Raw genomic sequence first — 18,483 nt, 5'->3', positions numbered from 1 at the left:
GGCTGCCTTGTCTTTTACTCTGTGCAAAAGACAAGGCAGCCACAAACACCACGGGAAACACCGTATTGAGGCTTTGTTCTGAGCGCTCATTCGGTGTCGCGTTTCTTTCAAGCAATTCTCCCGGTTAGCCCGCACTCGGCTCGCTCCCAGAGCCATGTTAAAGTCTGCCTCGCATTCACTCCCTTTTCTCAGCAGACTAAAAGAAACTTCCATCCTGCACCACTGTTTGCTTTTTCACAAGAGCAGAGAAGAGCGCACCGTTCCCAACGGCACTGCAGTACCGGGTCGATGCTTGGAGTGAACGGAGCAAGCTCCTTTTTCAACTCCTGTTCCTAAAAATCCATTTAATATGTAGTCCTCGTATAGAGGACATATCAGATATTAAACTGATAAGAACAGATACTACACTTGATCTTAGCCAAAAGGCCGAGAAGCGATAACTGTCCACTGGTTCACGTCCGAGGGCCCTTCCTGGCACAATGCGCACTTGTCGCGGTGTTCTTTTTATGGCCATAGGTGGCCAGAGAGTCACTGAGCACTCTTCAGCCCTTTTAAATGGTATAACTTTGCACTCCCGCGAGCACCATTCAAGCAACATCGGCACAGTCACAACAAGTTAGGCGAATCTACTCAGGGAAGTCACTCTGCACAGGAAAAAGATTTCTCTTGCACAGACAGAAAGGGCTTCACCCGCAAAGGTAAAGCCTGCCAAAAATAGAAACAACTCATTAGTGCTGCTCTCCACGGAAGTCTTTAGTAAAAGGCGAAAGACTTGTACGTTATGAAGAGAAACCAGAGTACGATTATCCGTCACTGCGGGAGCAGGGCACCAGGCCAGTTGGCATAGCCACCTTCCCCATGGTGAGCTTTGCTTGGTTGAGACGCTTGCTCCCCCTTGCTCCTCGGCTGACCAAGTAGGAACAATCGGGCCCTATTCGATGGCTGCCTTGTCTTTTACTCTGTGCAAAAGACAAGGCAGCCACAAACACCACGGGAAACACCGTATTGAGGCTTTGTTCTGAGCGCTCATTCAGTGTCACGTTTCTTTCAAGCAATTCTCCCGGTTAGCCCGCAATCGGCTCTTTCCCAGAGCCGTGTTAAAGTCTGCCTCGCATTCACTCCCTTTTCTCAGCAGACTAAAAGAAAATTTCATCTTGGGCTCCCTGAAACTTCCATCCTGCACCACTGTTTGCTTTTTCACAAGAGCAGAGAAGAGCGCACCGTTCCCAGCGGCACTGCGGTACCGGGTCGATGCTTGGAGTGAACGGAGCAAGCTCCTTTTTCAACTCCTGTTCCTAAAAATCCATTTAATATGTAGTCCTCGTATAGAGGACATATCAGATATTAAACTGATAAGAACAGATACTACACTTGATATTAGCCAAAAGGCCGAGAAGCGATAACTGTCCACTGGTTCACGTCCGAGGGCCCTTCCTGGCACAATGCGCACTTGTCGCGGTGTTCTTTTTATGGCCATAGGTGGCCAGAGAGTCACTTTGCACCTCCGCTGCACTGAGCACTCTTCAGCCCTTTTAAATGGCATAACTTTGCACTCCCGCGAGCACCATTCAAGCAACATCGGCACAGTCACAACAAGTAAGGCGACTCTACTCAGGGAAGTCACTCTGCACAGGAACAAGATTTCTTTTGCACAGACAGAAAGGGCTTCACCCGCAAAGGTAAAGCCTGCCAAAAATAGAAACAACTCATGAGTGCTGCTCTCCACGGAAGTCTTTAGTAAAAGGCGAAAGACTTGTACGTTATGAAGAGAAACCAGAGTACGATTATCCGTCACTGCGGGAGCAGGGCACCAGGCCAGTTGGCATAGCCACCTTCCCCATGGTGAGCTTTGCTTGGTTGAGACGCTTGCTCCCCCTTGCTCCTCAGCTGACCAAGTAGGAACAATCGGGCCCTATTCGATGGCTGCCTTGTCTTTTACTCTGTGCAAAAGACAAGGCAGCCACAAACACCACGGGAAACACCGTATTGAGGCTTTGTTCTGAGCGCTCATTCGGTGTCGCGTTTCTTTCAAGCAATTCTCCCGGTTAGCCCGCACTCGGCTCGCTCCCAGAGCCGTGTTAGTCTGCCTCGCATTCACTCCCTTTTCTCAGCAGACTAAAAGAAAATTTCATCTTGGGCTCCCTGAAACTTCCATCCTGCACCACTGTTTGCTTTTTCACAAGAGCAGAGAAGAGCGCACCGTTCCCAGCGGCACTGCAGTACCGGGTCGATGCTTGGAGTGAACGGAGCAAGCTCCTTTTTCAACTCCTGTTCCTAAAAATCCATTTAATATGTAGTCCTCGTATAGAGGACATATCAGATATTAAACTGATAAGAACAGATACTACACTTGATCTTAGCCAAAAGGCCGAGAAGCGATAACTGTCCACTGGTTCACGTCCGAGGGCCCTTCCTGGCACAATGCGCACTTGTTGCGGTGTTCTTTCTTTGGCCATAGGTGGCCAGAGAGTCACTGAGCACTCTTCAGCCCTTTTAAATGGTATAACTTTGCACTCCCGCGAGCACCATTCAAGCAAGATCGGCACAGTCACAACAAGTAAGGCGACTCTACTCAGGGAAGTCACTCTGCACAGGAACAAGATTTCTTTTGCACAGACAGAAAGGGCTACACCCGCAAAGGTAAAGCCTGCCAAAAATAGAAACAACTCATTAGTGCTGCTCTCCACGGAAGTCTTTAGTAAAAGGCGAAAGACTTGTACGTTATGAAGAGAAAACAGAGTACGATTATCCGTCACTTCGGGAGCAGGGCACCAGGCCAGTTGGCATAGCCACCTTCCCCATGGTGAGCTTTGCTTGGTTGAGACGCTTGCTCCCCCTTGCTCCTCGGCTGACAAAGTAGGAACAATCGGGCCCTATTCGATGGCTGCCTTGTCTTTTACTCTGTGCAAAAGACAAGGCAGCCACAAACACCACGGGAAACACCGTATTGAGGCTTTGTTCTGAGCGCTCATTCGGTGTCGCGTTTCTTTCAAGCAATTCTCCCGGTTAGCCCGCACCCGGCTCGCTCCCAGAGCCGTGTTAAAGTCTGCCTCGCATTCACTCCCTTTTCTCAGCAGACTAAAAGAAAATTTCATCTTGGGCTCCCTGAAACTTCCATCCTGCACCACTGTTTGCTTTTTCACAAGAGCAGAGAAGAGCGCACCGTTCCCAGCGGCACTGCAGTACCGGGTCGATGCTTGGAGTGAACGGAGCAAGCTCCTTTTTCAACTCCTGTTCCTAAAAATCCATTTAATATGTAGTCCTCGTATAGAGGACATATCAGATATTAAACTGATAAGAACAGATACTACACTTGATCTTAGCCAAAAGGCCGAGAAGCGATAACTGTCCACTGGTTCACGTCCGAGGGCCCTTCCTGGCACAATGCGCACTTGTCGCGGTGTTCTTTTTATGGCCATAGGTGGCCAGAGAGTCACTTTGCACCTCCGCCCACCCGCTGCACTGAGCACTCTTCAGCCCTTTTAAATGGTATAACTTTGCACTCCCACGAGCACCATTCAAGCAACATCGGCACAGTCACAACAAGTAAGGCGACTCTACTCAGGAAAGTCACTCTGCACAGGAACAAGATTTCTTTTGCACAGACAGAAAGGGCTTCACCCGCAAAGGTAAAGCCTGCCAAAAATAGAAACAACTCATTAGTGCTGCTCTCCACGGAAGTCTTTAGTAAAAGGCGAAAGACTTGTACGTTATGAAGAGAAACCAGAGTACGATTATCCGTCACTGCGGGAGCAGGGCACCAGGCCAGTTGGCATAGCCACCTTCCCCGTGGTGAGCTTTGCTTGGTTGAGACGCTTGCTCCCCCTTGCTCCTCGGCTAACCAAGTAGGAACAATCGGGCCCTATTCGATGGCTGCCTTGTTTTTTACTCTGTGCAAAAGACAAGGCAGCCACAAACACCACGGGAAACACCGTATTGAGGCTTTGTTCTGAGCGCTCATTCGGTGTCGCGTTTCTTTCAAGCAATTCCCGGTTTGTCCACACTCGGCTCGCTCCCAGAGCCGTGTTAAAGTCTGCCTCGCATTCACTCCCTTTTCTCAGCAGACTAAAAGAAACTTCCATCCTGCACCACTTTTTGCTTTTTCACAAGAGCAGAGAAGAGCGCACCGTTCCCAGCGGCATTGCAGTACCGGGTCGATGCTTGGAGTGAACGGAGCAAGCTCCTTTTTCAACTCCTGTTCCTAAAAATCCATTTAATATGTAGTCCTCGTACAGAGGACATATCAGATATTAAACTGATAAGAACAGATACTACACTTGATCTTAGCCAAAAGGCCGAGAAGCGATAACTGTTCACTGGTTCACGTCCGAGGGCCCTTCCTGGCACAATGCGCACTTGTCCCGGTGTTCTTTTTATGGCCATAGGTGGCCAGAGAGTCACTGAGCACTCTTCAACCCTTTTAAATGGTATAACTTTGCACTCCCGCGAGCACCATTCAAGCAACATCGGCACAGTCACAACAAGTAAGGCGACTCTACTCAGGGAAGTCACTCTGCACAGGAACAAGATTTCTTTTGCACAGACAGAAAGGGCTTCACCCGCAAAGGTAAAGCCTGCCAAAAATAGAATCAACTCATTAGTGCTGCTCTCCACGGAAGTCTTTAGTAAAAGGCGAAAGACTTGTACGTTATGAAGAGAAACCAGAGTACGATTATCCGTCACTGCGGGAGCAGGGCACCAGGCCAGTTGGCATAGCCACCTTCCCCATTGTGAGCTTTTCTTGGTTGGGACGCTTGCTCCCCCTTGCTCCTCGGCTGCCCAAGTAGGAGCAATCGGGCCCTATTCGATGGCTGCTTTGTCTTTTACTCTGTGCAAAAGACAAGGCAGCCACAAACACCACGGGAAACACCGTATTGAGGCTTTGTTCTGAGCGCTCATTCGGTGTCGCGTTTCTTTCAAGCAATTCTCCCGGTTAGCCCGCACTCGGCTCGCTCCCAGAGCCGTGTTAAAGTCTGCCTCGCATTCACTCCCTTTTCTCAGCAGACTAAAAGAAAATTTCATCTTGGGCTCCCTGAAACTTCCATCCTGCACCACTGTTTGCTTTTTCACAAGAGCAGAGAAGAGCGCACCGTTCCCAGCGGCACTGCAGTACCGGGTCGATGCTTGGAGTGAACGGAGCAAGCTCCTTTTTCAACTCCTGTTCCTAAAAATCCATTTAATATGTAGTCCTCGTATAGAGGACATATCAGATATTAAACTGATAAGAACAGATACTACACTTGATCTTAGCCAAAAGGCCGAGAAGCGATAACTGTCCACTGGTTCACGTCCGAGGGCCCTTCCTGGCACAATGCGCACTTGTCGCGGTGTTCTTTTTATGGCCATAGGTGGCCAGAGAGTCACTTTGCACCTCCGCCCACCCGCTGCACTGAGCACTCTTCAGCCCTTTTAAATGGTATAACTTTGCACTCCCGCGAGCACCATTCAAGCAACATCGGCAGAGTCACAACAAGTAAGGCGACTCTACTCAGGGAAGTCACTCTGCACAGGAACAAGATTTCTTTTGCACAGACAGAAAGGGCTTCACCCGCAAAGGTAAAGCCTGCCAAAAATAGAAACAACTCATTAGTGCTGCTCCCCACGGAAGTCTTTAGTAAAAGGCGAAAGACTTGTACGTTATGAAGAGAAACCAGAGTACGATTATCCGTCACTGCGGGAGCAGGGCACCAGGCCAGTTGGCATAGCCACCTTCCCCATGGTGAGCTTTGCTTGGTTGAGACGCTTGCTCCTCGGCTGACCAAGTAGGAACAATCGGGCCCTATTCGATGGCTGCCTTGTCTTTTACTCTGTGCAAAAGACAAGGCAGCCACAAACACCACGGGAAACACCGTATTGAGGCTTTGTTCTGAGCGCTCATTCGGTGTCGCGTTTCTTTCAAGCAATTCTCCCGGTTAGCCCGCACTCGGCTCGCTCCCAGAGCCATGTTAAAGTCTGCCTCGCATTCACTCCCTTTTCTCAGCAGACTAAAAGAAACTTCCATCCTGCACCACTTTTTGCTTTTTCACAAGAGCAGAGAAGAGCGCACCGTTCCCAACGGCACTGCAGTACCGGGTCGATGCTTGGAGTGAACGGAGCAAGCTCCTTTTTCAACTCCTGTTCCTAAAAATCCATTTAATATGTAGTCCTCGTATAGAGGACATATCAGATATTAAACTGATAAGAACAGATACTACACTTGATCTTAGCCAAAAGGCCGAGAAGCGATAACTGTCCACTGGTTCACGTCCGAGGGCCCTTCCTGGCACAATGCGCACTTGTCGCGGTGTTCTTTTTATGGCCATAGGTGGCCAGAGAGTCACTGAGCACTCTTCAGCCCTTTTAAATGGTATAACTTTGCACTCCCGCGAGCACCATTCAAGCAACATCGGCACAGTCACAACAAGTTAGGCGAATCTACTCAGGGAAGTCACTCTGCACAGGAAAAAGATTTCTCTTGCACAGACAGAAAGGGCATCACCCGCAAAGGTAAAGCCTGCCAAAAATAGAAACAACTCATTAGTGCTGCTCTCCACGGAAGTCTTTAGTAAAAGGCGAAAGACTTGTACGTTATGAAGAGAAACCAGAGTACGATTATCCGTCACTGCGGGAGCAGGGCACCAGGCCAGTTGGCATAGCCACCTTCCCCATGGTGAGCTTTGCTTGGTTGAGACGCTTGCTCCCCCTTGCTCCTCGGCTGACCAAGTAGGAACAATCGGGCCCTATTCGATGGCTGCCTTGTCTTTTACTCTGTGCAAAAGACAAGGCAGCCACAAACACCACGGGAAACACCGTATTGAGGCTTTGTTCTGAGCGCTCATTCAGTGTCACGTTTCTTTCAAGCAATTCTCCCGGTTAGCCCGCAATCGGCTCTTTCCCAGAGCCGTGTTAAAGTCTGCCTCGCATTCACTCCCTTTTCTCAGCAGACTAAAAGAAAATTTCATCTTGGGCTCCCTGAAACTTCCATCCTGCACCACTGTTTGCTTTTTCACAAGAGCAGAGAAGAGCGCACCGTTCCCAGCGGCACTGCGGTACCGGGTCGATGCTTGGAGTGAACGGAGCAAGCTCCTTTTTCAACTCCTGTTCCTAAAAATCCATTTAATATGTAGTCCTCGTATAGAGGACATATCAGATATTAAACTGATAAGAACAGATACTACACTTGATCTTAGCCAAAAGGCCGAGAAGCGATAACTGTCCACTGGTTCACGTCCGAGGGCCCTTCCTGGCACAATGCGCACTTGTCGCGGTGTTCTTTTTATGGCCATAGGTGGCCAGAGAGTCACTTTGCACCTCCGCTGCACTGAGCACTCTTCAGCCCTTTTAAATGGCATAACTTTGCACTCCCGCGAGCACCATTCAAGCAACATCGGCACAGTCACAACAAGTAAGGCGACTCTACTCAGGGAAGTCACTCTGCACAGGAACAAGATTTCTTTTGCACAGACAGAAAGGGCTTCACCCGCAAAGGTAAAGCCTGCCAAAAATAGAAACAACTCATGAGTGCTGCTCTCCACGGAAGTCTTTAGTAAAAGGCGAAAGACTTGTACGTTATGAAGAGAAACCAGAGTACGATTATCCGTCACTGCGGGAGCAGGGCACCAGGCCAGTTGGCATAGCCACCTTCCCCATGGTGAGCTTTGCTTGGTTGAGACGCTTGCTCCCCCTTGCTCCTCAGCTGACCAAGTAGGAACAATCGGGCCCTATTCGATGGCTGCCTTGTCTTTTACTCTGTGCAAAAGACAAGGCAGCCACAAACACCACGGGAAACACCGTATTGAGGCTTTGTTCTGAGCGCTCATTCGGTGTCGCGTTTCTTTCAAGCAATTCTCCCGGTTAGCCCGCACTCGGCTCGCTCCCAGAGCCGTGTTAAAGTCTGCCTCGCATTCACTCCCTTTTCTCAGCAGACTAAAAGAAAATTTCATCGTGGGCTCTCTGAAACTTCCATCCTGCACCACTGTTTGCTTTTTCACAAGAGCAGAGAAGAGCGCACTGTTCCCAGGGGCACTGCAGTACCAGGTCGATGCTTGGAGTGAACGGAGAAAGCTCCTTTTTCAACTCCTGTTCCTAAAAATCCATTTAATATGTAGTCCTCGTATAGAGGACATATCAGATATTAAACTGATAAGAACAGATACTACACTTGATCTTAGCCAAAAGGCCGAGAAACGATAACTGTCCACTGGTTCACGTCCGAGGGCCCTTCCTGGCACAATGCGCACTTGTCGCGGTGTTCTTTTTATGGCCATAGGTGGCCAGAGAGTCACTTTGCACCTCCGCCCACCCGCTGCACTGAGCACTCTTCAGCACTTTTAAATAGTATAACTTTGCACTCCCGCGAGCACCATTCAAGCAACATCGGCACAGTCACAACAAGTAAGGCGACTCTACTCAGGGAAGTCACTCTGCACAGGAACAAGATTTCTTTTGCACAGACAGAAAGGGCTTCACCCGCAAAGGTAAAGCCTGCCAAAAATAGAAACAACTCATGAGTGCTGCTCTCCACGGAAGTCTTTAGTAAAAGGCAAAAGACTTGTACGTTATGAAGAGAAACCAGAGTACGATTATCCGTCACTGCGGGAGCAGGGCACCAGGCCAGTTGGCATAGCCACCTTCCCCATGGTGAGCTTTGCTTGGTTGAGACGCTTGCTCCTCGGCTGACCAAGTAGGAACAATCGGGCCCTATTCGATGGCTGCCTTGTCTTTTACTCTGTGCAAAAGACAAGGCAGCCACAAACACCACGGGAAACACCGTATTGAGTCTTTGTTCTGAGCGCTCATTCGGTGTCGCGTTTCTTTCAAGCAATTCTCCCGGTTAGCCCGCACTCGGCTCGCTCCCAGAGCCGTGTTAGTCTGCCTCGCATTCACTCCCTTTTCTCAGCAGACTAAAAGAAAATTTCATCTTGGGCTCCCTGAAACTTCCATCCTGCACCACTGTTTGCTTTTTCACAAGAGCAGAGAAGAGCGCACCGTTCCCAGCGGCACTGCAGTACCGGGTCGATGCTTGGAGTGAACGGAGCAAGCTCCTTTTTCAACTCCTGTTCCTAAAAATCCATTTAATATGTAGTCCTCGTATAGAGGACATATCAGATATTAAACTGATAAGAACAGATACTACACTTGATCTTAGCCAAAAGGCCGAGAAGCGATAACTGTCCACTGGTTCACGTCCGAGGGCCCTTCCTGGCACAATGCGCACTTGTCGCGGTGTTCTTTTTATGGCCATAGGTGGCCAGAGAGTCACTTTGCACCTCCGCCCACCCGCTGCACTGAGCACTCTTCAGCCCTTTTAAATGGTATAACTTTGCACTCCCGCGAGCACCATTCAAGCAACATCGGCAGAGTCACAACAAGTAAGGCGACTCTACTCAGGGAAGTCACTCTGCACAGGAACAAGATTTCTTTTGCACAGACAGAAAGGGCTTCACCCGCAAAGGTAAAGCCTGCCAAAAATAGAAACAACTCATTAGTGCTGCTCCCCACGGAAGTCTTTAGTAAAAGGCGAAAGACTTGTACGTTATGAAGAGAAACCAGAGTACGATTATCCGTCACTGCGGGAGCAGGGCACCAGGCCAGTTGGCATAGCCACCTTCCCCATGGTGAGCTTTGCTTGGTTGAGACGCTTGCTCCTCGGCTGACCAAGTAGGAACAATCGGGCCCTATTCGATGGCTGCCTTGTCTTTTACTCTGTGCAAAAGACAAGGCAGCCACAAACACCACGGGAAACACCGTATTGAGGCTTTGTTCTGAGCGCTCATTCGGTGTCGCGTTTCTTTCAAGCAATTCTCCCGGTTAGCCCGCACTCGGCTCGCTCCCAGAGCCATGTTAAAGTCTGCCTCGCATTCACTCCCTTTTCTCAGCAGACTAAAAGAAACTTCCATCCTGCACCACTTTTTGCTTTTTCACAAGAGCAGAGAAGAGCGCACCGTTCCCAACGGCACTGCAGTACCGGGTCGATGCTTGGAGTGAACGGAGCAAGCTCCTTTTTCAACTCCTGTTCCTAAAAATCCATTTAATATGTAGTCCTCGTATAGAGGACATATCAGATATTAAACTGATAAGAACAGATACTACACTTGATCTTAGCCAAAAGGCCGAGAAGCGATAACTGTCCACTGGTTCACGTCCGAGGGCCCTTCCTGGCACAATGCGCACTTGTCGCGGTGTTCTTTTTATGGCCATAGGTGGCCAGAGAGTCACTGAGCACTCTTCAGCCCTTTTAAATGGTATAACTTTGCACTCCCGCGAGCACCATTCAAGCAACATCGGCACAGTCACAACAAGTTAGGCGAATCTACTCAGGGAAGTCACTCTGCACAGGAAAAAGATTTCTCTTGCACAGACAGAAAGGGCATCACCCGCAAAGGTAAAGCCTGCCAAAAATAGAAACAACTCATTAGTGCTGCTCTCCACGGAAGTCTTTAGTAAAAGGCGAAAGACTTGTACGTTATGAAGAGAAACCAGAGTACGATTATCCGTCACTGCGGGAGCAGGGCACCAGGCCAGTTGGCATAGCCACCTTCCCCATGGTGAGCTTTGCTTGGTTGAGACGCTTGCTCCCCCTTGCTCCTCGGCTGACCAAGTAGGAACAATCGGGCCCTATTCGATGGCTGCCTTGTCTTTTACTCTGTGCAAAAGACAAGGCAGCCACAAACACCACGGGAAACACCGTATTGAGGCTTTGTTCTGAGCGCTCATTCAGTGTCACGTTTCTTTCAAGCAATTCTCCCGGTTAGCCCGCAATCGGCTCTTTCCCAGAGCCGTGTTAAAGTCTGCCTCGCATTCACTCCCTTTTCTCAGCAGACTAAAAGAAAATTTCATCTTGGGCTCCCTGAAACTTCCATCCTGCACCACTGTTTGCTTTTTCACAAGAGCAGAGAAGAGCGCACCGTTCCCAGCGGCACTGCGGTACCGGGTCGATGCTTGGAGTGAACGGAGCAAGCTCCTTTTTCAACTCCTGTTCCTAAAAATCCATTTAATATGTAGTCCTCGTATAGAGGACATATCAGATATTAAACTGATAAGAACAGATACTACACTTGATCTTAGCCAAAAGGCCGAGAAGCGATAACTGTCCACTGGTTCACGTCCGAGGGCCCTTCCTGGCACAATGCGCACTTGTCGCGGTGTTCTTTTTATGGCCATAGGTGGCCAGAGAGTCACTTTGCACCTCCGCTGCACTGAGCACTCTTCAGCCCTTTTAAATGGCATAACTTTGCACTCCCGCGAGCACCATTCAAGCAACATCGGCACAGTCACAACAAGTAAGGCGACTCTACTCAGGGAAGTCACTCTGCACAGGAACAAGATTTCTTTTGCACAGACAGAAAGGGCTTCACCCGCAAAGGTAAAGCCTGCCAAAAATAGAAACAACTCATGAGTGCTGCTCTCCACGGAAGTCTTTAGTAAAAGGCGAAAGACTTGTACGTTATGAAGAGAAACCAGAGTACGATTATCCGTCACTGCGGGAGCAGGGCACCAGGCCAGTTGGCATAGCCACCTTCCCCATGGTGAGCTTTGCTTGGTTGAGACGCTTGCTCCCCCTTGCTCCTCAGCTGACCAAGTAGGAACAATCGGGCCCTATTCGATGGCTGCCTTGTCTTTTACTCTGTGCAAAAGACAAGGCAGCCACAAACACCACGGGAAACACCGTATTGAGGCTTTGTTCTGAGCGCTCATTCGGTGTCGCGTTTCTTTCAAGCAATTCTCCCGGTTAGCCCGCACTCGGCTCGCTCCCAGAGCCGTGTTAAAGTCTGCCTCGCATTCACTCCCTTTTCTCAGCAGACTAAAAGAAAATTTCATCGTGGGCTCTCTGAAACTTCCATCCTGCACCACTGTTTGCTTTTTCACAAGAGCAGAGAAGAGCGCACTGTTCCCAGGGGCACTGCAGTACCAGGTCGATGCTTGGAGTGAACGGAGAAAGCTCCTTTTTCAACTCCTGTTCCTAAAAATCCATTTAATATGTAGTCCTCGTATAGAGGACATATCAGATATTAAACTGATAAGAACAGATACTACACTTGATCTTAGCCAAAAGGCCGAGAAACGATAACTGTCCACTGGTTCACGTCCGAGGGCCCTTCCTGGCACAATGCGCACTTGTCGCGGTGTTCTTTTTATGGCCATAGGTGGCCAGAGAGTCACTTTGCACCTCCGCCCACCCGCTGCACTGAGCACTCTTCAGCACTTTTAAATAGTATAACTTTGCACTCCCGCGAGCACCATTCAAGCAACATCGGCACAGTCACAACAAGTAAGGCGACTCTACTCAGGGAAGTCACTCTGCACAGGAACAAGATTTCTTTTGCACAGACAGAAAGGGCTTCACCCGCAAAGGTAAAGCCTGCCAAAAATAGAAACAACTCATGAGTGCTGCTCTCCACGGAAGTCTTTAGTAAAAGGCAAAAGACTTGTACGTTATGAAGAGAAACCAGAGTACGATTATCCGTCACTGCGGGAGCAGGGCACCAGGCCAGTTGGCATAGCCACCTTCCCCATGGTGAGCTTTGCTTGGTTGAGACGCTTGCTCCTCGGCTGACCAAGTAGGAACAATCGGGCCCTATTCGATGGCTGCCTTGTCTTTTACTCTGTGCAAAAGACAAGGCAGCCACAAACACCACGGGAAACACCGTATTGAGTCTTTGTTCTGAGCGCTCATTCGGTGTCGCGTTTCTTTCAAGCAATTCTCCCGGTTAGCCCGCACTCGGCTCGCTCCCAGAGCCGTGTTAGTCTGCCTCGCATTCACTCCCTTTTCTCAGCAGACTAAAAGAAAATTTCATCTTGGGCTCCCTGAAACTTCCATCCTGCACCACTGTTTGCTTTTTCACAAGAGCAGAGAAGAGCGCACCGTTCCCAGCGGCACTGCAGTACCGGGTCGATGCTTGGAGTGAACGGAGCAAGCTCCTTTTTCAACTCCTGTTCCTAAAAATCCATTTAATATGTAGTCCTCGTATAGAGGACATATCAGATATTAAACTGATAAGAACAGATACTACACTTGATCTTAGCCAAAAGGCCGAGAAGCGATAACTGTCCACTGGTTCACGTCCGAGGGCCCTTCCTGGCACAATGCGCACTTGTCGCGGTGTTCTTTTTATGGCCATAGGTGGCCAGAGAGTCACTGAGCACTCTTCAGCCCTTTTAAATGGTATAACTTTGCACTCCCGCGAGCACCATTCAAGCAACATCGGCAGAGTCACAACAAGTAAGGCGACTCTACTCAGGGAAGTCACTCTGCACAGGAACAAGATTTCTTTTGCACAGACAGAAAGGGCTTCACCCGCAAAGGTAAAGCCTGCCAAAAATAGAAACAACTCATTAGTGCTGCTCTCCACGGAAGTCTTTAGTAAAAGGCGAAAGACTTGTACGCTATGAAGAGAAACCAGAGTACGATTAACCGTCACTGCGGGAGCAGGGCACCAGGCCAGTTGGCATAGCCACCTTCCCCATGGTGAGCTTTGCTTGGTTGAGACGCTTGCTCCCCCTTGCTACTCGGCTGACCAAGTAGGAAAAATCGGGCCCTATTCGATGTCTGCCTTGTCTTTTACTCTGTGCAAAAGACAAGGCAGCCACAAACACCACGGGAAACACCGTATTGAGGCTTTGTTCTGAGCGCTCATTCGGTGTCGCGTTTCTTTCAAGCAATTCTCCCGGTTAGCCCGCATTCGGCTCGCTCCCAGAGCCGTGTTAAAGTCTGCCTCGCATTCACTCCCTTTTCTCAGCAGACTAAAAGAAAATTTCATCTTGGGCTCCCTGAAACTTCCATCCTGCACCACTGTTTGCTTTTTCACAAGGGCAGAGAAGAGCGCACCGTTCCCAGCGGCACTGCAGTACCGGGTCGATGCTTGGAGTGAACGGAGCAAGCTCCTTTTTCAACTCCTGTTCCTAAAAATCCATTTAATATGTAGTCCTCGTATAGAGGACATATCAGATATTAAACTGATAAGAACAGATACTACACTTGATCTTAGCCAAAAGGCCGAGAAGCGATAACTGTCCACTGGTTCACGTCCGAGGGCCCTTCCTGGCACAATGCGCACTTGTCGCGGTGTTCTTTTTATGGCCATAGGTGGCCAGAGAGTCACTTTGCACCTCCGCCCACCCGCTGCACTGAGCACTCTTCAGCCCTTTTAAATGGTATAACTTTGCACTCCCGCGAGCACCATTCAAGCAACATCGGCACAGTCACAACAAGTAAGGCGACTCTACTCAGGGAAGTCACTCTGCACAGGAAGAGATTTCTTTTGCACAGACAGAAAGGGCTTCAACCGCAAAGGTAAAGCCTGCCAAAAATAGAAACAACTCATTAGTGCTGCTCTCCACGGAAGTCTTTAGTAAAAGGCGAAAGACTTGTACGTTATGAAGAGAAACCAGAATACGATTATCCGTCACTGCGGGAGCAGGGCACCAGGCCAGTTGGCATAGCCACCTTCCCCATGGTGAGCTTTGCTTGGTTGAGACGCTTGCTCCTCGGCTGACCAAGTAGGAACAATCGGGCCCTATTCGATGGCTGCCTTGTCTTTTACTCTGTGCAAAAGACAAGGCAGCCACAAACACCACGGGAAACACCGTATTGAGGCTTTGTTCTGAGCGCTCATTCGGTGTCGCGTTTCTTTCAAGCAATTCTCCCGGTTAGCCCGCACTCGGCTCGCTCCCAGAGCCATGTTAAAGTCTGCCTCGCATTCACTCCCTTTTCTCAGCAGACTAAAAGAAACTTCCATCCTGCACCACTGTTTGCTTTTTCACAAGAGCAGAGAAGAGCGCACCGTTCCCAACGGCACTGCAGTACCGGGTCGATGCTTGGAGTGAACGGAGCAAGCTCCTTTTTCAACTCCTGTTCCTAAAAATCCATTTAATATGTAGTCCTCGTATAGAGGACATATCAGATATTAAACTGATAAGAACAGATACTACACTTGATCTTAGCCAAAAGGCCGAGAAGCGATAACTGTCCACTGGTTCACGTCCGAGGGCCCTTCCTGGCACAATGCGCACTTGTCGCGGTGTTCTTTTTATGGCCATAGGTGGCCAGAGAGTCACTGAGCACTCTTCAGCCCTTTTAAATGGTATAACTTTGCACTCCCGCGAGCACCATTCAAGCAACATCGGCACAGTCACAACAAGTTAGTCGAATCTACTCAGGGAAGTCACTCTGCACAGGAACAAGATTTCTCTTGCACAGACAGAAAGGGCTTCACCCGCAAAGGTAAAGCCTGCCAAAAATAGAAACAACTCATTAGTGCTGCTCTCCACGGAAGTCTTTAGTAAAAGGCGAAAGACTTGTACGTTATGAAGAGAAACCAGAGTACGATTATCCGTCACTGCGGGAGCAGGGCACCAGGCCAGTTGGCATAGCCACCTTCCCCATGGTGAGCTTTGCTTGGTTGAGACGCTTGCTCCCCCTTGCTCCTCGGCTGACCAATTAGGAACAATCGGGCCCTATTCGATGGCTGCCTTGTCTTTTACTCTGTGCAAAAGACAAGGCAGCCACAAACACCACGGGAAACACCGTATTGAGGCTTTGTTCTGAGCGCTCATTCAGTGTCACGTTTCTTTCAAGCAATTCTCCCGGTTAGCCCGCAATCGGCTCTTTCCCAGAGCCGTGTTAAAGTCTGCCTCGCATTCACTCCCTTTTCTCAGCAGACTAAAAGAAAATTTCATCTTGGGCTCCCTGAAACTTCCATCCTGCACCACTGTTTGCTTTTTCACAAGAGCAGAGAAGAGCGCACCGTTCCCAGCGGCACTGCGGTACCGGGTCGATGCTTGGAGTGAACGGAGCAAGCTCCTTTTTCAACTCCTGTTCCTAAAAATCCATTTAATATGTAGTTCTCGTATAGAGGACATATCAGATATTAAACTGATAAGAACAGATACTACACTTGATCTTAGCCAAAAGGCCGAGAAGCGATAACTGTCCACTGGTTCACGTCCGAGGGCCCTTCCTGGCACAATGCGCACTTGTCGCGGTGTTCTTTTTATGGCCATAGGTGGCCAGAGAGTCACTTTGCACCTCCGCTGCACTGAGCACTCTTCAGCCCTTTTAAATGGCATAACTTTGCACTCCCGCGAGCACCATTCAAGCAACATCGGCACAGTCACAACAAGTAAGGCGACTCTACTCAGGGAAGTCACTCTGCACAGGAACAAGATTTCTTTTGCACAGACAGAAAGGGCTTCACCCGCAAAGGTAAAGCCTGCCAAAAATAGAAACAACTCATGAGTGCTGCTCTCCACGGAAGTCTTTAGTAAAAGGCGAAAGACTTGTACTTTATGAAGAGAAACCAGAGTACGACTATCCGTCACTGCGGGAGCAGGGCACCAGGCCAGTTGGCATAGCCACCTTCCCCATGGTGAGCTTTGCTTGGTTGAGACGCTTGCTCCCCCTTGCTCCTCAGCTGACCAAGTAGGAACAATCGGGCCCTATTCGATGGCTGCCTTGTCTTTTACTCTGTGCAAAAGACAAGGCAGCCACAAACACCACGGGAAACACCGTATTGAGGCTTTGTTCTGAGCGCTCATTCGGTGTCGCGTTTCTTTCAAGCAATTCTCCCGGTTAGCCCGCACTCGGCTCGCTCCCAGAGCCGTGTTAAAGTGCCTCGCATTCACTCCCTTTTCTCAGCAGACTAAAAGAAAATTTCATCTTACGCTCCCTGAAACTTCCATCCTGCACCACTGTTTGCTTTTTCACAAGAGCAGAGAAGAGCATACCGTTCCCAGCAGCACTGCAGTACCAGGTCGATGCTTGGGGTGAACGGAGAAAGCTCCTTTTTCAACTCCTGTTCCTAAAAATCCATTTAATATGTAGTCCTCGTATAGAGGACATATCAGATATTAAACTGATAAGAACAGATACTACACTTGATCTTAGCCAAAAGGCCGAGAAGCGATAACTGTCCACTGGTTCACGTCCGAGGGCCCTTCCTGGCACAATGCGCACTTGTTGCGGTGTTCTTTCTTTGGCCATAGGTGGCCAGAGAGTCACTGAGCACTCTTCAGCCCTTTTAAATGGTATAACTTTGCACTCCCGCGAGCACCATTCAAGCAAGATCGGCACAGTCACAACAAGTAAGGCGACTCTACTCAGGGAAGTCACTCTGCACAGGAACAAGATTTCTTTTGCACATGCAGAAAGGGCTTCACCCGCAAAGGTAAAGCCTGCCAAAGATAGAAACAACTCATTAGTGCTGCTCTCCACGGAAGTCTTTAGTAAAAGGCGAAAGACTTGTACGTTATGAAGAGAAACCAGAGTACGATTATCCGTCACTGCGGGAGCAGGGCACCAGGCCAGTTGGCATAGCCACCTTCCCCATGGTGAGCTTTGCTTGGTTGAGACGCTTGCTCCCCCTTGCTCCTCGGCTGACCAAGTAGGAACAATCGGGCCCTATTCGATGGCTGCCTTGTCTTTTACTTTGTGCAAAAGACAAGGCAGCCACAAACACCACGGGAAACACCGTATTGAGGCTTTGTTCTGAGCGCTCATTCGGTGTCGCGTTTCTTTCTAGCAATTCTCCCGGTTAGCCCGCACTCGGCTCGCTCCCAGAGCCGTGTTAAAGTCTGCCTCACATTCACTCCCTTTTCTCAGCAGACTAAAAGAAAATTTCATCTTGGGCTCCGTGAAACTTCCATCCTGCACCACTGTTTGCTTTTTCACAAGAGCAGAGAAGAGCGCACCGTTCCCAGCGGCACTGCAGTACCGGGTCGATGCTTGGAGTGAACGGAGCAAGCTCCTTTTTCAAATCTTGTTCCTAAAAATCCATTTAATATGTAGTCCTCGTATGGAGGACATATCAGATATTAAACTGATAAGAACAGATACTACACTTGATCTTAGCCAAAAGGCCGAGAAGCGATAACTGTCCACTGGTTCACGTCCGAGGGCCCTTCCTGGCACAATGCGCACTTGTCGCGGTATTCTTTTTATGGCCATAGGTGGCCAGAGAGTCACTGAGCACTCTTCAGCCCTTTTAAATGGTATAACTTTGCACTCCCGCGAGCACCATTCAAGCAACATCGGCACAGTCACAACAAGTAAGGCGACTCTACTCAGGGAAATCACTCTGCACAGGAACAAGATTTCTTTTGCACAGACAGAAAGGGCTTCACCCGCAAAGGTAAAGCCTGCCAAAAATAGAAAAAACTCATTAGTGCTGCTCTCCACGGAAGTCTTTAGTAAAAGGCGAAAGACTTGTACGTTATGAAGAGAAACCAGAGTACGATTATCCGTCACTGCGGGAGCAGGGCACCAGGCCAGTTGGCATAGCCACCTTCCCCATGGTGAGCTTTGCTTGGTTGAGACGCTTGCTCCCCCTTGCTCCTCGGCTGCCCAAGTAGGAACAATCGGGCCCTTTTTGATGTCTGCCTTGTCTTTTACTCTGTGCAAAAGACAAGGCAGCCACAAACACCACGGGAAACACCGTATTGAGGCTTTGTTCTGAGCGCTCATTCGGTGTCGCGTTTCTTTCAAGTAATTCTCCCGGTTAGCCCGCA

General features: G+C 49.4%; 38 non-coding genes across 38 annotated transcripts; all 38 read right to left on the bottom strand.

The window, feature by feature from the left end:
* Positions 1-247: 247 nt before the first annotated feature.
* LOC140320142 (U2 spliceosomal RNA) lies at positions 248-438 on the bottom strand. Its single transcript, XR_011918017.1, has one exon. It is a non-coding gene; the product is annotated as a U2 spliceosomal RNA (small nuclear RNA).
* Positions 439-687: 249 nt separating this feature from the next.
* Positions 688-801, bottom strand: LOC140320907 (U5 spliceosomal RNA). Its single transcript, XR_011918678.1, has one exon. It is a non-coding gene; the product is annotated as a U5 spliceosomal RNA (small nuclear RNA).
* A 409-nt stretch (positions 802-1,210) lies between these two features.
* Positions 1,211-1,401, bottom strand: LOC140320413 (U2 spliceosomal RNA). The gene has a single exon (XR_011918264.1). It is a non-coding gene; the product is annotated as a U2 spliceosomal RNA (small nuclear RNA).
* Positions 1,402-1,668: 267 nt separating this feature from the next.
* Positions 1,669-1,782, bottom strand: LOC140321049 (U5 spliceosomal RNA). The gene has a single exon (XR_011918809.1). It is a non-coding gene; the product is annotated as a U5 spliceosomal RNA (small nuclear RNA).
* Positions 1,783-2,189: 407 nt separating this feature from the next.
* LOC140266342 (U2 spliceosomal RNA) lies at positions 2,190-2,380 on the bottom strand. The gene has a single exon (XR_011906980.1). It is a non-coding gene; the product is annotated as a U2 spliceosomal RNA (small nuclear RNA).
* A 249-nt stretch (positions 2,381-2,629) lies between these two features.
* Positions 2,630-2,743, bottom strand: LOC140265778 (U5 spliceosomal RNA). The gene has a single exon (XR_011906471.1). It is a non-coding gene; the product is annotated as a U5 spliceosomal RNA (small nuclear RNA).
* A 409-nt stretch (positions 2,744-3,152) lies between these two features.
* On the bottom strand, positions 3,153-3,343 carry LOC140266341 (U2 spliceosomal RNA). Its single transcript, XR_011906979.1, has one exon. It is a non-coding gene; the product is annotated as a U2 spliceosomal RNA (small nuclear RNA).
* A 275-nt stretch (positions 3,344-3,618) lies between these two features.
* On the bottom strand, positions 3,619-3,732 carry LOC140320906 (U5 spliceosomal RNA). The gene has a single exon (XR_011918677.1). It is a non-coding gene; the product is annotated as a U5 spliceosomal RNA (small nuclear RNA).
* Positions 3,733-4,116: 384 nt separating this feature from the next.
* LOC140320172 (U2 spliceosomal RNA) lies at positions 4,117-4,307 on the bottom strand. Its single transcript, XR_011918044.1, has one exon. It is a non-coding gene; the product is annotated as a U2 spliceosomal RNA (small nuclear RNA).
* A 249-nt stretch (positions 4,308-4,556) lies between these two features.
* On the bottom strand, positions 4,557-4,670 carry LOC140321026 (U5 spliceosomal RNA). Its single transcript, XR_011918788.1, has one exon. It is a non-coding gene; the product is annotated as a U5 spliceosomal RNA (small nuclear RNA).
* A 409-nt stretch (positions 4,671-5,079) lies between these two features.
* Positions 5,080-5,270, bottom strand: LOC140266340 (U2 spliceosomal RNA). Its single transcript, XR_011906978.1, has one exon. It is a non-coding gene; the product is annotated as a U2 spliceosomal RNA (small nuclear RNA).
* A 275-nt stretch (positions 5,271-5,545) lies between these two features.
* LOC140265674 (U5 spliceosomal RNA) lies at positions 5,546-5,659 on the bottom strand. The gene has a single exon (XR_011906377.1). It is a non-coding gene; the product is annotated as a U5 spliceosomal RNA (small nuclear RNA).
* Positions 5,660-6,035: 376 nt separating this feature from the next.
* Positions 6,036-6,226, bottom strand: LOC140320141 (U2 spliceosomal RNA). The gene has a single exon (XR_011918016.1). It is a non-coding gene; the product is annotated as a U2 spliceosomal RNA (small nuclear RNA).
* Positions 6,227-6,475: 249 nt separating this feature from the next.
* On the bottom strand, positions 6,476-6,589 carry LOC140320793 (U5 spliceosomal RNA). The gene has a single exon (XR_011918573.1). It is a non-coding gene; the product is annotated as a U5 spliceosomal RNA (small nuclear RNA).
* A 409-nt stretch (positions 6,590-6,998) lies between these two features.
* On the bottom strand, positions 6,999-7,189 carry LOC140266525 (U2 spliceosomal RNA). Its single transcript, XR_011907148.1, has one exon. It is a non-coding gene; the product is annotated as a U2 spliceosomal RNA (small nuclear RNA).
* A 267-nt stretch (positions 7,190-7,456) lies between these two features.
* LOC140321048 (U5 spliceosomal RNA) lies at positions 7,457-7,570 on the bottom strand. The gene has a single exon (XR_011918808.1). It is a non-coding gene; the product is annotated as a U5 spliceosomal RNA (small nuclear RNA).
* A 409-nt stretch (positions 7,571-7,979) lies between these two features.
* On the bottom strand, positions 7,980-8,170 carry LOC140320488 (U2 spliceosomal RNA). The gene has a single exon (XR_011918334.1). It is a non-coding gene; the product is annotated as a U2 spliceosomal RNA (small nuclear RNA).
* A 275-nt stretch (positions 8,171-8,445) lies between these two features.
* On the bottom strand, positions 8,446-8,559 carry LOC140265583 (U5 spliceosomal RNA). The gene has a single exon (XR_011906294.1). It is a non-coding gene; the product is annotated as a U5 spliceosomal RNA (small nuclear RNA).
* A 397-nt stretch (positions 8,560-8,956) lies between these two features.
* LOC140266338 (U2 spliceosomal RNA) lies at positions 8,957-9,147 on the bottom strand. The gene has a single exon (XR_011906977.1). It is a non-coding gene; the product is annotated as a U2 spliceosomal RNA (small nuclear RNA).
* Positions 9,148-9,422: 275 nt separating this feature from the next.
* LOC140265673 (U5 spliceosomal RNA) lies at positions 9,423-9,536 on the bottom strand. The gene has a single exon (XR_011906376.1). It is a non-coding gene; the product is annotated as a U5 spliceosomal RNA (small nuclear RNA).
* A 376-nt stretch (positions 9,537-9,912) lies between these two features.
* LOC140320139 (U2 spliceosomal RNA) lies at positions 9,913-10,103 on the bottom strand. The gene has a single exon (XR_011918014.1). It is a non-coding gene; the product is annotated as a U2 spliceosomal RNA (small nuclear RNA).
* A 249-nt stretch (positions 10,104-10,352) lies between these two features.
* LOC140320792 (U5 spliceosomal RNA) lies at positions 10,353-10,466 on the bottom strand. Its single transcript, XR_011918572.1, has one exon. It is a non-coding gene; the product is annotated as a U5 spliceosomal RNA (small nuclear RNA).
* Positions 10,467-10,875: 409 nt separating this feature from the next.
* LOC140266524 (U2 spliceosomal RNA) lies at positions 10,876-11,066 on the bottom strand. Its single transcript, XR_011907147.1, has one exon. It is a non-coding gene; the product is annotated as a U2 spliceosomal RNA (small nuclear RNA).
* A 267-nt stretch (positions 11,067-11,333) lies between these two features.
* LOC140321047 (U5 spliceosomal RNA) lies at positions 11,334-11,447 on the bottom strand. The gene has a single exon (XR_011918807.1). It is a non-coding gene; the product is annotated as a U5 spliceosomal RNA (small nuclear RNA).
* A 409-nt stretch (positions 11,448-11,856) lies between these two features.
* Positions 11,857-12,047, bottom strand: LOC140320487 (U2 spliceosomal RNA). The gene has a single exon (XR_011918333.1). It is a non-coding gene; the product is annotated as a U2 spliceosomal RNA (small nuclear RNA).
* Positions 12,048-12,322: 275 nt separating this feature from the next.
* Positions 12,323-12,436, bottom strand: LOC140265582 (U5 spliceosomal RNA). Its single transcript, XR_011906292.1, has one exon. It is a non-coding gene; the product is annotated as a U5 spliceosomal RNA (small nuclear RNA).
* A 397-nt stretch (positions 12,437-12,833) lies between these two features.
* On the bottom strand, positions 12,834-13,024 carry LOC140266337 (U2 spliceosomal RNA). The gene has a single exon (XR_011906976.1). It is a non-coding gene; the product is annotated as a U2 spliceosomal RNA (small nuclear RNA).
* Positions 13,025-13,273: 249 nt separating this feature from the next.
* LOC140265603 (U5 spliceosomal RNA) lies at positions 13,274-13,387 on the bottom strand. Its single transcript, XR_011906312.1, has one exon. It is a non-coding gene; the product is annotated as a U5 spliceosomal RNA (small nuclear RNA).
* A 409-nt stretch (positions 13,388-13,796) lies between these two features.
* LOC140266336 (U2 spliceosomal RNA) lies at positions 13,797-13,987 on the bottom strand. The gene has a single exon (XR_011906975.1). It is a non-coding gene; the product is annotated as a U2 spliceosomal RNA (small nuclear RNA).
* Positions 13,988-14,261: 274 nt separating this feature from the next.
* On the bottom strand, positions 14,262-14,375 carry LOC140265648 (U5 spliceosomal RNA). Its single transcript, XR_011906353.1, has one exon. It is a non-coding gene; the product is annotated as a U5 spliceosomal RNA (small nuclear RNA).
* A 376-nt stretch (positions 14,376-14,751) lies between these two features.
* LOC140320138 (U2 spliceosomal RNA) lies at positions 14,752-14,942 on the bottom strand. The gene has a single exon (XR_011918013.1). It is a non-coding gene; the product is annotated as a U2 spliceosomal RNA (small nuclear RNA).
* Positions 14,943-15,191: 249 nt separating this feature from the next.
* LOC140320905 (U5 spliceosomal RNA) lies at positions 15,192-15,305 on the bottom strand. The gene has a single exon (XR_011918676.1). It is a non-coding gene; the product is annotated as a U5 spliceosomal RNA (small nuclear RNA).
* Positions 15,306-15,714: 409 nt separating this feature from the next.
* LOC140320326 (U2 spliceosomal RNA) lies at positions 15,715-15,905 on the bottom strand. Its single transcript, XR_011918185.1, has one exon. It is a non-coding gene; the product is annotated as a U2 spliceosomal RNA (small nuclear RNA).
* A 267-nt stretch (positions 15,906-16,172) lies between these two features.
* On the bottom strand, positions 16,173-16,286 carry LOC140265747 (U5 spliceosomal RNA). The gene has a single exon (XR_011906443.1). It is a non-coding gene; the product is annotated as a U5 spliceosomal RNA (small nuclear RNA).
* Positions 16,287-16,693: 407 nt separating this feature from the next.
* Positions 16,694-16,884, bottom strand: LOC140320513 (U2 spliceosomal RNA). Its single transcript, XR_011918353.1, has one exon. It is a non-coding gene; the product is annotated as a U2 spliceosomal RNA (small nuclear RNA).
* A 249-nt stretch (positions 16,885-17,133) lies between these two features.
* Positions 17,134-17,247, bottom strand: LOC140265662 (U5 spliceosomal RNA). Its single transcript, XR_011906366.1, has one exon. It is a non-coding gene; the product is annotated as a U5 spliceosomal RNA (small nuclear RNA).
* Positions 17,248-17,656: 409 nt separating this feature from the next.
* Positions 17,657-17,847, bottom strand: LOC140320428 (U2 spliceosomal RNA). Its single transcript, XR_011918278.1, has one exon. It is a non-coding gene; the product is annotated as a U2 spliceosomal RNA (small nuclear RNA).
* A 249-nt stretch (positions 17,848-18,096) lies between these two features.
* Positions 18,097-18,210, bottom strand: LOC140320720 (U5 spliceosomal RNA). Its single transcript, XR_011918508.1, has one exon. It is a non-coding gene; the product is annotated as a U5 spliceosomal RNA (small nuclear RNA).
* Positions 18,211-18,483: the final 273 nt, after the last annotated feature.

This window comes from Leuresthes tenuis, unplaced genomic scaffold, assembly GCF_036924035.1.
Source record: "Leuresthes tenuis unplaced genomic scaffold, fLeuTen1.0.hap1 SCAF_12, whole genome shotgun sequence".
Classification (NCBI taxonomy): domain Eukaryota; kingdom Metazoa; phylum Chordata; class Actinopteri; order Atheriniformes; family Atherinopsidae; genus Leuresthes; species Leuresthes tenuis.
Note: the sequence above shows the minus strand (reverse complement) of the source record. Positions and strands in the feature narration are given on the sequence as shown.